Raw genomic sequence first — 14,782 nt, 5'->3', positions numbered from 1 at the left:
AGTTGTCGTCAGCAGAGATAGAAAAGGCCATAGCTAGAGCAGATTTGGAATGGGTTTACGGGGGAGCGGGTCAGCGGTTCTGTTTGGGGCAGGTTGAGCCTGAGAAGTCTATCAGAATTCAGGCAAATGCAGGAAGGTTGTGCACTTCTAAATAGGTCAGAGAAGGCTTACTGAAGCTATTGGATATGCAAATCTCAAGTTCAGGAGAGAGGTAAACATTGCGGTCATCAGTATACAGCTGATATTTCAAGTCACAAGACTCAGTGAGATCATATAGAGAAGATGACCAAAGCCACCATTAGGAGGCCTAACAAGAGATGAGAAAGCAAAGGAGGTGAGGGAGAATCATCTGGGCAGATCATCTGGGAGAGCAGGTGGCACCACCTGAATCAAAACATTGCTGATAGGTCCAGCAAGATGCAGGCTGAACACTGCCCACTAGATCTAGCCATGAGGGGGTCACTGGTGACCTTGACAAGAATGGTTTCAGCACAGTGGTGGGGAGAAGGCCTTACTGGCTGGTGCCAACTCTTTTGAGGACTTTTGCTGAAATAAGAAGCAAAGATATGGCAGGAGATGAAAAGAGAAATGGGATCAAGAGAAGGATTTTCTTCCCATTGGAGCATAATAGCAGCAGGTTTATATCAGACTGAAATGGTCTCATATGGTGCTAAAAGTTGATGATATATAAGAGAGGAAAGAACCACTGGAAGTGAAAGCCGGGGGGGAATGCCCACACTGGGGGAGGAGTTGGCTTTAGAAAGCAGCATGGACTGTTCATCCACAGTATCATGAGGGAAGCGCAGCGCATGAATGGACAGATGCTGGTAGTTGGTAGATGCAGTGGTAGAAGTTTGTGGACGTCCTCCTTTGACTGTTTCCATTTTCTCAATGAAGTAGGAAGCGTAGGAGAGGTGTCCTATGAGAAACCTTAGGGCATGCTGCCATCATTGACAGGGTGTTCACACGTATATTTATCAAGTTTTGCTCCCTGCCACGTACTTAGCTCTTGACACGCAGCATCTTCACAACAATCTCCAGATTTTAGTCATTATATACCCTTTAAAGATGGAGAAATGAAGCTCCAAATGATTAAGCAAATTGCCCTTGATCATTTGGCTGATAAGGCTAGAACCAGGATTCAAACACCAGCCTGACTCACTGCAAAGCCTGTGCTCTTAGCTGGGGTGGGAGTGGAGGGCAGAAGCAAGGGAGGTGCGTGGAGAGAAGAAACTTGCCCTGCCCCAAGGTGGTGATGGGCCAGAAGGAGGGGACTGGCTTGACTGCCTCAAAGACCTGTGAATGAATGACTTAGTCAGTGAGTTGCTCAGATGTTCCCCACAACTGCCAGGTCCCTTTTGGGGAGCTCTCACCATGTTTTACACATATCTTAATTAAATACAGCACTTCTCATGGTCTATTAGACTCCGTTACCATGTGCCTCAGCCTTCCCTCGACCATGTCAGCCAGATGCAGGATATCTGAGAAACAAGGGTATTTCTGCATTCATTTACTGTTGTTGCTAAATCAAATCACCACCAACTTAGTAGCTTGGAACAACACAAACGTATTCTTTTCTTTTTTTTTTCTTGAGATGGAGTTTTGTTCTTGTTGCCCAGGCTGGAGTGCAGTGGCACTATCTCGGTTCACCACAACCTCCACCTCCCAGGTTCAAGCAATCCTCCTGCCTCAGCCTCCGGAGTAACTGGGATTACAGGCATGCGCCATCATGCCCGGCTAATTTTTGCATTTTTTAGTAGAGATGGGGTTTCACCATGTTGGTCAGGTGATCCACTCACCTTGGCCTCCCAAAGTGTTGGGATTACAGGTGTGAGCCACTGCGCCTGGCCACAAATGTATTATCTTACAGTTATGGAGGTCAGAAGTCTGACACAAGTCTTACTGTCTAAAATCAAGGTGTTGGTAGGGCTTTGTTCCCTTCCAGAGGCTCCAGGGAAGAACCTATTTCCTTACCTTTTCCTACTTCCAGAGGCTGCCTGCATCTCTTGGCTCATGGCCCCTTCCTCCGTCTTCAGAGTAAGCAATGCAGGCTGAGTCCCTTTTGCATGGAACCTCTCTGACCTCTTCTACCTCCTTCTTCTTCTTTTAAGGATCCTTATAATTACATTGGGCCCAACCAGATAATCCCTTCATTATGCTCACAGGTTCAGAAGAGAGACAAAAGGGTTGATATTATTCTGCCTTCCAAAATGAGTCTAAATATGTAACTCATAGCCTGCACAAGTCACACCTCCAGTGCACTAATTTGCAAGTCCTTATTGTCTTCATTCATTCATCCTGGAGTCTGAGCTTCAGGAACCAGCCTTGGTCTGGAAGTCGTTTTCCCGCCTCCCCTACAATGTTTATTTTATTTTGTGGGTGTGTTATTTTGCCCAGAAAGCTTGCAGAATGTCTGAAATGAAAAAGGATTTTGCATCTAAACCACTGTGTGCTCCGGGAGGAGTGGGAGGTGCAGGAGGGTGTGGGGAGTAGGATGGGGTGGAGACGGGACTGGTCCCCTACATTTTCCTAGCATCTTCTCCACTCCTTCCCTGGCCAGGATATAACAGATGTATGGGGTGAGCCCTAGTAGGTTGTGGGGATTTTCCTGACAAACTTTGTTAGAGGTCTATTTAAATCATTCTAATTACTCCAGAAACACCCCATTAAGTTTCCCAGTGAGGGATGCCGAGGAAAAGGGCGAGGAGAAATTAAGGAGAGGCTGAACGAGAAAAACTGCCACAGACCTGCCATTCAGCTCCTGCAGCCCGATGTGCAGTTTGTTTAAAACACGGAGGCAAGGGAGGGAGCCAAGGACAAAAGAGAAAATAAGCAGATAGTGTCAGGTCCTGCCATTAGAAATGCAAAATTCATTAGACAAACATTGATTGCAAAGAATTGATTTTGTAGTGATTTGATTGTCAGGCATACACTACATCCAAGGAAATTTTCCATTATAATTCAGAATTTGTTTAAAAAAAAAAAAAAAAAAAGCAAAGACAGGAAGGCAGTGGAGCAAGGACATGCTGTGGCAAATGCCTGCTGTCGGGGATCCACCCCTGGCCTGGGAGCTGCCCTGCGAGATGACCCTATTATTACACCAGGGAACTAGTGATCTGCCTGTTGCTGCCACGGGACATATAGTCTGTGTACTCTGCAAAGAGGCATAGACCCCTGGGACATGACCCCATTGTATGGGCTGGTTGGGACAGTTTCTATGTTGCTTCCATCTCCCAGGTGGAGTGACCACACTTCAGCCGAGGTACCCCTCTATTGTTCCTCCCTCTTCCCCTGAAGAGCGATTGCACAGCTGAGTCTGGGGCCAGATAAAGAACAGGGGCTTCTGATGATAAGGATGCCCAACTGAATGCTGCCCTGGCCTAGCAGCCCGTTCCTCAGAGAGCTTTGCTAAGCTTCACTCCCTCTCACTGCACACCCTGCCTGTGGTCCTGGAGCTTCTCCCCTCTTCTCTCTCATCCTACTGCTACCTCTTACTCCTCTAGGTCCCTGGGAAAGCCAGGTCCTTTCTGTTTGGGATCCCGGTGTATTCCTTCTGGCTTCTGGTCTTGACTTCACCTTTCTCACCAACATGGATTTACTAGAAAAAAACTTGACATTTCTCTGTCTCATCTTTTCAGCCCTTGACAAAAACCAGGCCCCTCAGCTGATTCTGAAAATGGCTTACTATCCGCTGGAATCACTTGGATGTTTTCTAGCTTATTATTGAGCGATTTATTCCAGCAGGCTGTGTCCCCATCCTTGCACATGAGTTCTGCCGTCATCCACCCTCCTGCCTCCTGTCCCTTTTCTTACCTGAAACTCTTTCCTCTTGCCTCTCTTTTACCAAACACCAACCACTAGCTTTTCCCAGCCCTGCTCCATTAATCCCCTGGACAACTGGCCGAGTGTAGGATCTTCTCCATCAGTCAGGGCTTGAACATCATCTCCCTTTACAAGATTTCCTGACCTCTTATCCTAGATCCTCCTCTGTAAAATGAGGTGATGATAACAACTTGCCTATTCACCACAGAGGATCAGATATAATCACACCATGTAAGTGCTTTGCAAACTGAAAGGGCTACTCAAATGTAAGCTGCATTATGTCTCCAATTCAGGGATTCACAATATAATTTGCGTTTTGAAAGCAATCCTTAGTTATGAAATATTTAAGAAATACTTTTGGCCAGTGATTCTCAACCCTAGATGAAAAATAGTGATTCCATTGTTCTGGGTTGAGACTTGAGCAAAGGATTTTTGAAAGTCCCCAGGTAATGCAAATTTTCAGCCAGGGTTGAGAACCAATGATTTGGACTTGACTTTCACATTTTTATGGAGCCATCAGCTATCTATCCCCTTGGTCCAGGAATAAACTCCCCTTCACCTACTTTCCTTCCTCATTTTTTTCACCCAAAGTGGGTCTTTGGGAAGAGAAGTGTAAAGAAGATGAGTCCTAGAATTTGGGAGACTGAAGACGGACCCTGGGAAGATAATCCACCCCCCTCTGAAGTTTCACTTCCTAGGGGCCACTCACAGAGGAAGAAGGAAGCTCTCCTCCTCCTTCTAACAGCAACACAGCTGCAGGGAGGCACCAACTAAGCCCCTGCTTCCTGTTTCCTCTTTTAGACATCTTGCCTGCCTCACCCTTGTCCTGGCCCTGCCTCTTCCTCTTTCTAATATTCAAATCTGACTCTAGTGTTGACTTTATTCGGTCATCCATGCGTCAGATGCAACCTTTGCTAACAGGTGGCGACCTCTTTCATCAAATATAAGGTGCCATCATTTGTAAAATGCATCATCACGCTATGTATCACTAAGAAAGAAAAGCATGTTGTCAAATAAACTGTGAGATGGCATTGATAGTAAGATGCATTTCGACTTCAGGGATGCTAAAATGTGAACCAATGTAGAATTGATGAAACACAAATTCCACTCACTGATTCCACTTCTTGTCCCCCGAACTCTTGTCCCCCATCATGTATCTGATGTTCATCAGCTGCTTCTCTGAGGCTGACCCACCTCAGGCCTCTAGTTTCCCCTCACTCTGAAATTCCTGACTCCCTCTAGCTGTTGGCTAAAAAGAGAAGAAGAAAAGTATTCCTGCTCTCAACCCCTCAACCTTCTCCATACTGAAGAGCTGGTCTGGTGAAAACCTTGAAACCAGGGAAGGCTGGGTCTAAGGGCCCAAGGGGTCAAAGGGTGTGGGGGAATATTTGCAAAGGGAAAGGTCCCTTTGTTTCAGACAAAGCCCCATTGGAGCAGCCTTTGTCTCCAGCATGATGCACTGGCAGGAGCCACCACCACTCAGGCAGTATTCACAGGAACATGCATACTAAATGCCAAACACTGAGCTGAATGCTGGGGGCACAACGATAGCTAAGACTTGCTCCCTGACCTCATGCATCCTATCTAAGTCTACACAGTTGCCAACTCTAAACATGTGTAAGTTCTCTATGATGAGGCATGATCTAAATGAGGGAGCTGCTAACTCTGGTTGAGGCTGGGGTGAAGGTCAGGAAAGATGTCACAGGAGTGACAACAGGCTACGTCTAGAAATATAAAGAGAAAACTTAAAAGAAAACTAACAAGCCAAGAAGAGGGGGTATTCCCAGCATAGGGAAAAGCATAAACAAACCCAGGTATAGAAAGTCAACCATATTGAGGAGTTGCAATGGTCCCAGGTGCTGTCATGAGCGGTTGTATTGGGAAAATGGCAAGGGATACAATGGAGCCTGGTTGTGAACAACCTGAATGATACGCTACAGAGTTAAGACTCTGGCCCTTGCAACAGGGAGTCATGGAAGGTATTTGAGCAGAAGTGTAGCATGACTTCTATGCATGCATGTAGCCTACTTGGTGGCTTAGGACTTCTGTCAACTGAATACATCTTGGTGACCTTCTGACCCATGGCCTCCTATTACCATGTTGTTTCATAGGCTCTACCCCACCTCTGCTTCTGGAAGAGCTGAAATTCCAAGAATGTCACAGATACCAACTTACAGGGCTTAGCTTGGGGGAAATCCTCAGAAGCACTTAATGAGATCATTAGCCTAACCCAGGTTGCAGTAATAGAACCTACTCCCTGCTGCAGCTCATGGGGCTGCGGTCTAGAAGACCTCTTATCAGGACCATTTGGGAAGAGGAAAGGGTCCCAAGCTGGGAGGGTGTTTGATGAGAGAAAGTCAAATATGAGCTCCTGGTCAGCAAATGTCACATAGATCAATCCTCCAAGGGGCAAACCCATTGGCCTGAAGAGATGATGTGTGTCGGGAAAGCTGTCTCTATCCACAATCTTAAATGATGATTCTCAGGCATTGTGAGTAAAAGCCAGTGATCCTTCTGAAGAGTGAAATTTGCTAAAAGGACAGCCAGAATTGCTGTAATGAGCACATCCATTAATTTTATTCTACACCGCAGGAATAGTCACCATGACGACTCAGGCTTTCCCACCAGGGTTGAGCTGCTCCTGGGGATCAAGAGGGACCCCAATCTTTGGCACCCTGTGATTTGAAGACAAGGTCGGCGAGAAGGGACTTGGGAGTTTTTTCATGAGAATTATTTCCTGACAAAGAAAGAGGCAGTGTATTAATTAAGATAATGCTAGCTGCTGACACAAATAAACGTAAAATCTCAGTGGTTCTACCCAACTGAAGTTTTATTTCTTCCTCTCATAGGAAAGTGCTATGCTTCAAGGAATCAATTAAGGACCCAGACTGATAAAACTTTGCTGCCATCAACATGTGGTTACCCCATGATCACCCTGGGAACTAACTTCCAGCCAGCAAGTAGGGGAAGGCAGGAAATCCATGCCCGGGCGGGCATCATGAATGAGGCCTGGAACTGGTACAGGTCAAACACCTCCTCCTCCATCCTCAACATTCTATGTTCAGAGCTCAGTCACATGGCCCACGTAGGTGCAGGGAATGATGGAACCCCCTATCCTGGGGCGCCATACTGTAGAAGCGAAACCTCAGTCTTGCTAGACAGCCAGCCATCTGCCCCAGGAAGCCCAATGTAAATGAGGGAAAGAGAACTGGGTTGAGAGTCCAAGAGTGCCATGTCCACTCTAAGCTCTCTCGCCATCAAAATGTGTAATCTCCAAGTCCCTTTCCTCCTGGGCCTTAGTGCCTTCATCCCTATAATGGTGGGGGATGGATTTAATAGTCTCTGGAAGCCTTTGACCATAATGCTGAGGTTCAGGCTGCACTGTGGGAAAGAAAGAGTTACCCAAGCCCAAAGAAGGTTCCACCCAGCGAGCCACCTCCTAGGCATGGAGTCACACTGCTTCGGGAAGACTGCACCAGACCACAGTCTCACTCCCAACCTGACATCATAAAAATGGGGCCCCAGAGAGGCTGGAAATTGAATGGTCCCCACAGGAGAGGAAACATGAAAGGTTACATGATTCGAGCCCACACGGGGGTCCAAGCGACCTTTCCTTGAGTGGAAAGACACAGGTTGCTGGTCGAGTGACTAATAAGTCAGACAGCACCAGGAGCTGAACTACCCCCAGGGACCACAAGGATGGAGTAGGAGGGCTCATTCTGCCAGAGTCACAGAGGTGAGCACACTGCGTGCATGCAGGAAATGCCGGAGCTAGAAGGAAACAGACACACAACCCATCTGTTACCACAAACACACACAGCATTTACATGGCATTTACATATCCACAGTCAGGTACACATTGTAAATGCACACACAGGGATGTACATACATACATAAGTGCACATAGATGGGTACACAGTCAGTACATACTTGCTTGGGGCAGACAAGGGTGGACTTGTAGATACACTTACAGTTGTCTGTGAATGGGCATACACACTTATATACACATGGGGGCATCTGGATATTGCACCAGGACCCGTGGTGGATATACAATCAGGTATATGTAAATGGATACATCAGCTCATTTATACACACAGAATGCATAGCGTTCTCATGGATATACACAGATAGAAACCCACCCAGGAATACTTACACAGGAACACATGGACGCAGCCACCCGTACCTGACTAAGATCATGGGACTATCCACACATATACACAGAGCACACACAGGTGAACACCTCACAGCCAACCACATAATCTGAGGACGCACAGAGATGTGAAGCTGGAAGCTAGTCCTCATCCCTGGTCAGCTATGTCAACCCTAGGCAAATTATTTCCTCTCTTTGGGCTTCATTATCCTCATCAGTAAAATATGGGGGCAGGGCTAGGAGGCCTCTAAATGCCAGTTCTGAACCAACTGATAAATGTTGACAATTAAATTAGGAGATGTGGCCCCTGTCCCTGGGGTGCTTCCAGTCTAAGGAGAAGTGGGCAGACACAGTCCAGAAATGACAGGGAGGCACACAGACAGCAATCAATGTGTGAGTTACTTAATGGTGCCATCTATGCAGATAGGCAGGGTCTGAGGAATTAGAATAAAGATGGCACCAGAGCTTCCCTTAGAGCCGACTTGGCTTCCTCAACTGGGTGATGATGTGAGCCAGATGGCTTGCATCCCTTCCTGCCAGGGTAGCCTGCGGAGGCCAGGTTTTAAGGGGGATTTAGGAAGGAAGGGATGGGGGGGGCTATCTCTCAAGCTTTGGGACCATAGGGGACAGGCAAATCTGTCCAGGGGTCCCCCAGAAGGCCAGCACCATGCTAGGAGGCCCAGACTGGCCACATGCTGTGAGCTGTAAGAAACAGCCTTAGTGACAGGCTAGATGCTGATCATTCTGCCAACATGAAGCCGCCGCAGTCCTCTGGCTTAGGAAACTCCATAAAGTGGCCCCAGGATAGATCTGTGTACTCTTTCTTCTGCTGTCAAGTGGCTCATGGCTCCATGCAGGATAATGCTGACCAACATCCAGGAGGTGAGTGTATACATAGTATGGGCACCTGAATACCTGTGTGTCCACACATGACAATCTGTATATGTGTGTATATGTGTGAGGCTGCGTGTGTCTGTTTCCTTGGTCTCTAGGCGCATGCCTGACTGTCTACACTACATAGGTCTAACTGTTTACAAGTGCATCCTGCTCACCTGGTCCTTTTGGGTAATATACACATAAATATGCAAATCGTGTGTAAATGTCTTTGTACATATTTTTTACCCATTCACCAGTACCCAGACATAAACCATTTCCTGTGTCCTTGCCCTGGCTCGTACAAAGTAGGAAGAAATCCTCTGCCCTCTTCTCCATCTGCCTCCCCTCCCTGGCTCTCTCCTTATCTAACTGGTAAGACTGGGAAAAGACGGGGCCATGGCACCTGCACAGCTGGCATCAGTGGTACGATGCTCATGTTCTCTCCTCCTCAGCCACAGGTAAGCTGGCCATGGCAGGCTCTGCCTGAGAGCAAGGAGGCCTGCAGGTGTCTGGATTATTGGCTTGCAACTCTGGGCAACCTCAAAGCAGAAGGCAAGGGTAGGAAGTCCATGGGAGCTTTAAGTCTTTAAATCAACTTCGTTAATGATAAAGCTAGCATGCTGACAAATCTAATTGGGGTGCATTTTATAACCCACAAGCTGCTGATTGTAAAACAAACCCCAATTTCAGAAATGTGAAAATATGTGTATCATAAAAAAGTGATGAGATAGAGGAATATCTTGATCCCTGTCTGCCTGTTGTGTCTATTTTTCACTTGGTTCAGAAATTGTTGGGAAGAGAAATACAGTGATCACCCCCAAATCGCTATACATTTGCACATACCTGTATACAGGGGTATCTGTGTATATCCAACCATTTTAGCCGGGCCTGTAGTGTCTGTCCATCTGTGGGTTACTGTTTGTGTACACTGCTTGCTGAGAAACTGTACTTATGTGTGTGCATCGCTGAGCATGTAATGGCTACACACACAGGTGTTTTAATGGGAGGGTGAATGATTTCCTGGGTGCCTGTACTTGTCAGCATGTGCTATCTTTGTGTGTGAATGTGAGTCATCGCCCCCAACCCAGACTCCCCAGCCATCATCCTGAAAGGCCACCGGCTATAAACAAGGAGTTACAAGAGCACGACGGCCCCTCTTCCTTGCTCCTTCACTCTCCTTGTGCTGGCTTCTCCCTCTCCAGGAGTAGGTCACCCACAGGCCCCTCCAGAGACAGGCCCCACCTCGCCTGTCTGAGAACAACAGGCACAAAGCAATCTAGTAATTAGTAGTAATCGTGTCTCCCTGACAAGCCATTATTTCACCAGAACAAAGAAGCAGCTCGGGGGACTCCAAGGGCCAGGAACAAGAAGGCTGGAAGAATGACTCCTTTACATCTCTGAGTTTGGTGGAATCTGGGGACTCCTCAGAGCAAAGCAGGGGCCCTCGCTCTGTCAGGGCCTCCATCTCCTCCTCATCCCCATCCTTCCATCCTCTCCTGCCTCCTTTCTCTCCCTTGCCCAAGCGTCCAGACAGCCCTTACTTCCCAGTCCTGCAGAGGGAATGAACTGGATCAGGCACCAAGAAACAGCCCAAGGCTCAAGGCAGAAGTACAGGAACAGCTGACAGGGAAGACCTGGACTTGCCAGCCCTCTGCCCATGGACTTGAACTCAGCAGGACATACATTTTGCAGAGTGGAGTGAGCATGAGGCTGCCTTAGAAAATATCTCCTACAGGACATGCCTCAGCACCAGCCTAGCACTCTGGTCTCACCGATGCTTCTGAAGACAGATAAATTCTTAATCCCTCCAGCATTCGCAGGGACATTTAAGGGGACACAAAAGTCCAGAAGGCCTGGTCTTTTCCCTTGAGGGGCTTAAATCCAACAGGAAAGAGAGGAAATGTGCACAGATGACTGAAATACAGAGCACAAAGAAAAAGCACCATGAAAAAGAAAAAAAAGACCAACATGTGCTGTGGAAGATGAGACCACCGCCACCTAGGGAAACTGAAAAACACTTCCCAGAAGAGGCCATTAAAAATTAAGAAATAGAGCAGCACAGTGGCTCACACCTGTAATTCCAGCACTTTGGGAGACTGAGACGGGTGGATCACTTGAGGCCAGGAGCTCAAGACCAGCCTGGCCAACATGGGGAAACCCCATCTCTACTCAAAATACAAAAATTAGCCAGGCATGGTGGTGCATGCCTGTAGTCCCAGCTACTTCAGAAGCTGAGGCACAAGAATCGCTTGAACCTGGGAGGCAGAGGTTGCAGTGAGCTGAGATTGTGCCACTACACTCCAGCCTGGGCGAGAGAGTGAGATTCCATCTTTAAAAAAAAAAAAAGAGAAATAAAGGATTCAAAAGGAGAAGATGGGTACAGGGCATTTTGGGTCCAGGGAATTATGAAGATGACCTTCAAGATGATGATGATGATGACGACAACAGCAATGATAAACATCAAGGATGACAATGAAAAAATGTTGTCATCCCCCTCTAGCATCTTTTCCTGGGGCAAACTCAGCCATTCTGCTCCCTGCTGCCTGACCAAGTCCAGATTCCCTAACCTCTCTGGCTTCTGCTTCCTGGAATTTCTGAAACATAGACATGTCCAGTCTGCCCTCCACAGCAGATCCACTGTGATATGGTAGGAGAGAGGTCTTTGGTCCTGGCTCAATTACAGGGCGGGCTGAGAATAGATGAGAAGATAATAAAAGGAAAGGGGAAAAGAGATAATACTTTGCATCTGTATAATGCTTTATAGCTTTCAAATCACTTTTATATACATTATCTCATGTTTGCAAGAAAGGTAATATCGACCACATTCAAAGATGATAGCCAGACTCAGAGAGGTGGGGGTTAGCCAAGATCACACCGCTGGCCTCGGCTTCACTACTGCCCCACAACTGTGCCTGGGAGGGCACGTGTGGGCCTGCTTTGAGCCCATTCTACAGCGCACAGGTGTGCGCTCTGAAGATTAATCTCACCACAGTGCACCCTTCTACTAAACATCCAGAAGGATGGGAGGGGTCAGATGTCCAGCAAAGTAATAGCCAGAGGGCCAAGCCCAGATTCCCCTATCTAATTCTATCCCTTCACAGCATCATGCTGTGCACCCAGCAGGGACCCAGCCATCCCAAGGATACTCCACCAAAACTGGCAAGGGGATCCCAGTTGCCTACAGAGCAAGTGAGCCTTCCACAACCTGGCCCAACCTGATCTCCCCCTACCCCTCCTTCTCCCTCTGTTTCTTCCACAATAGCAGGATGCTCACCATTCAACCCCCAAACTCACCTGCACTCCCTACCTCTCTGCCTTTGCTTTTCAGTCCCCTCCACCTTACACATCCTTCGCTTGCCCTTCTGCTGACCTTCAGACTTTTTCTCCTTCATGAGGTCTTCCTCTTCCCATCCACATCAGCATCCATCTCTCGTCCGCCAGCACTTTCTCTCTGCCTCAGTACTGCACCTCTCCGAGCCTGCCAGGTCGCAGAGCAATGGGTAAATTCTTCCTCCTCCCATAGTGGACTATGGGCCATAGAGAACCATGGGGCAGTCCTGCTCACTCCCTTTCCCACCCCCAATACACACACAGTAGTTGTTTGGTTCATATTTATTTAACGCTGTTTCATGTAAAAGATCACAGTAACTCTCATCAGTACAGCTGCTGAGCCTTACACTGCAGGACACGCTCCCACCAAGATGGTCTGAGGGTAGAACCAGGATGTCAATCTGGACTGGTCACAGATCTTGCTGCTCTGGGCAGAGGAATACAGATGAAGTGTCCCAGGCCTGCCAGGCTCTGAAAGCCCTACAGGAACGACCCACCTGGGAACCCCCATTAGCAACCACCTCTCTCAATCAGGTCTGCCCAGGGAAAGAAAGACACTGAAGACCATTCAGATCCCCAGAAATGTCAACACTCCTTGAAAGAGGTCTCCACTGGCCCGGAAATCTCCAGACTGCCTGCACTTGTGATAAGCACAATAAATAAAACAATGAGACCCATTTGAAGGCACTTGTGAGACAGTAGAGCTTTGAGAACTTGACTTTGATGAGTTTGAAAGGCAGAGGGAAGAAAGAAGAATGAGTTTCCTCTTGGGCTCAGGTTTGTTTATCCTGCTTCTCGGGAATCTGAACTTACAAGGTTGATGGTTTCAAAGGCTTCTAAATGTTTCTGGAATCCCAGACCAGGCTACAGTGGGCCTGAAGGCTCCTGTTTGCCTGGCGCCAGAAAAGGCACAGCCACATCAGCTCCCTGGAGGATTTCTGCCAGGGAAAGAAGCAAGGCACAGGGTGGGAGCGCATCAAGCTGGAGCTCACCCTTGGGAGTGTGCAGAGGAGGGAGGCAACTCCACGTAAAGGGAGAACCGCAAGGTACAGGTGACTGTGAGAAGCTGACTGGGAAGCCTCAGTGGGGCCAAGGAGTGAAGGTGCCCTTTGTGGGGACTGAGAACAGAGTCCTGGACCACAAGTCTGAAGTACAAGCCTGAGCCGGGATCTGCTGCTAAATTGTCCCATGCCAAGTCTCTATCCCACTTTGCATCTTCATAAAAGGTCCTGTCTGAGGTTCCTCTGAGCCCTATGTTGATTCCATCACTCTTTAAGCAGGTGGTTCTACCATAGGTTCCCTGGCTTCTTCCTGACCCTCTCCTCCCCATCCTGCCCCAAGCCCAGCCCATCTGGACTCCACTCTGCAACGGCCCTGCTCCCTCTCAGCCGTCAGTGCACCCCTACCCACGACTCAGTCGTCCCTCTGAAAACTTCACTGTGGTACCCTGAGATGTTTTCCTGCATTATAGAGACTTGAAACCTGCCCTGGGGGCTACAGTCTATGCACTTGTGTGCCATATGCATAGTTAATAGTAATGCCAAGACAGGCTAATCGTCCTTCAGTCCATGCCACACATCAAGTGTTTATACACACTCCCACTCAGCAGCCCTTTCTACAGAGGAGAGAATCCCGAAGCCTGAAAAGATGCATACCTTGCCCTCCTGTTGCCTTCGCAAAGGGCCTTGGCACCCATGTCATCCTCACAACAAGCCTGTCAAGTGGACAGTTAGGTATTCCCATTTTAGCATAAAGGAAATGGAGCTGAGAAAGGCGAAGCAACTTGCCAAGGTCACAGCTCACAAGGAGCGGAGCTGGGGTGGGGCAGAGTCCCACTCCCCAAACTGGGAAGCAAGGAAGCCCTGCCTTCCAAGGCCTTCTGTTGCTCTCCTCCGCCCAGTGGCCTTCTAGGCCCATGCTCCTGGAAGCCGCTCCTAGGCTCACACTGCTGAAGAAGCGTGAAGGACTGAGCGAGGCAGAGGCCACCTGTTTACCCGGCGCACAGAGGCACTCTCCGCCCACCGCCTTTGCCGCAGCAAGACAATCAGCCCACTCCGCCTCCCCTCTGGCTCATTTCAGAGTGCAGTCAGACACTAATTGGCTCTGAGAAGTGATTACTTCAAAGAAGTTCCCATCGGACCAAGATTTCTCGGAAAAAACAAACAGCGCGCACCCTGCCTGGGGAGCCACCCGCCCCAGAGATGCGTTTTCTGCCTGCCTGTAGGCGGCGCTGCCGAGACATGCGGCGCTGCAGAACCACACCCCGCCTGCTGCGTTCCCTCTGCTGTCGCCCCGCCTGGAATCAGAGGCGTTTGAGCTGGAAGGCACAAACCCCACAGGCAAGCAAGGCCAGAAAGGGGATGTACCCTCTTTAGAGTCGCACAGCCAGTGTTAGCAGAGCTGGGACTAGAACCGGCAAGACTCAACACTCCGCCCCACCCTGCCCTGGGTCGCTCTATACTCAGCTAGCTGTTGTCCCTGGCAACACCGGACCCATGCCCACCGGTAAGGCGCGGGCAGAGGGTGCTCTTCAGGTAGCAAGCAGGGGCCCCTGCTGAGGGAACTTGCTGGAGAGCTCACGGAGGCTAACCCCACCCTCCCTCC

The 14,782-nt window shown here is 48.7% G+C and overlaps 1 long non-coding RNA gene across 1 annotated transcript; it reads right to left on the bottom strand.

Annotated features, from left to right (window-relative positions):
* Nucleotides 1-5,945: 5,945 nt before the first annotated feature.
* Nucleotides 5,946-14,225, bottom strand: LOC115893678. The gene is made up of 3 exons (XR_004053742.1): nucleotides 13,834-14,225; nucleotides 12,219-12,326; nucleotides 5,946-6,559 (listed from the first exon to the last, which is right to left on the bottom strand). It is a non-coding gene; the product is annotated as an uncharacterized LOC115893678 (long non-coding RNA).
* Between the last annotated feature and the right edge of the window lie 557 nt (nucleotides 14,226-14,782).

The sequence above is a fragment of the Rhinopithecus roxellana genome, chromosome 15, assembly GCF_007565055.1.
Source record: "Rhinopithecus roxellana isolate Shanxi Qingling chromosome 15, ASM756505v1, whole genome shotgun sequence".
NCBI classification, from domain to species: domain Eukaryota; kingdom Metazoa; phylum Chordata; class Mammalia; order Primates; family Cercopithecidae; genus Rhinopithecus; species Rhinopithecus roxellana.
Note: the sequence above shows the minus strand (reverse complement) of the source record. Positions and strands in the feature narration are given on the sequence as shown.